Here is a 332-nt window from a genome sequence, read left to right as displayed (position 1 = left end):
GAGGAAATGGGGTTGGATTTACGGGCAACATTAAAGGCCACCAAGAAACTCAGAAGTCTCTCATTAGCTCGCCCAAGAGTCTCAAGTCACAAACCAGGCCTGCGTACCAAGAGCTGTAATGCATTCTGCCTTGCCAGTTGGCCTGAGATATATACATACAGGATGTTTCTGTAAAGGAAGTTAAACACATTTTTCTTCAGAAGCGTTCTCCTGAATCTTGTACTATTTTCCTCTTAAAACCCAAAAGTTTCTCAGACCAAACTGTGCTGTTCAACTCAAATGAATATCTTTACAGCAGTTAAATGTTACATATGAGAGGTATATACATCATC

This window comes from Melopsittacus undulatus, chromosome 9, assembly GCF_012275295.1.
Source record: "Melopsittacus undulatus isolate bMelUnd1 chromosome 9, bMelUnd1.mat.Z, whole genome shotgun sequence".
Taxonomy (NCBI): domain Eukaryota; kingdom Metazoa; phylum Chordata; class Aves; order Psittaciformes; family Psittaculidae; genus Melopsittacus; species Melopsittacus undulatus.
Note: the sequence above shows the minus strand (reverse complement) of the source record.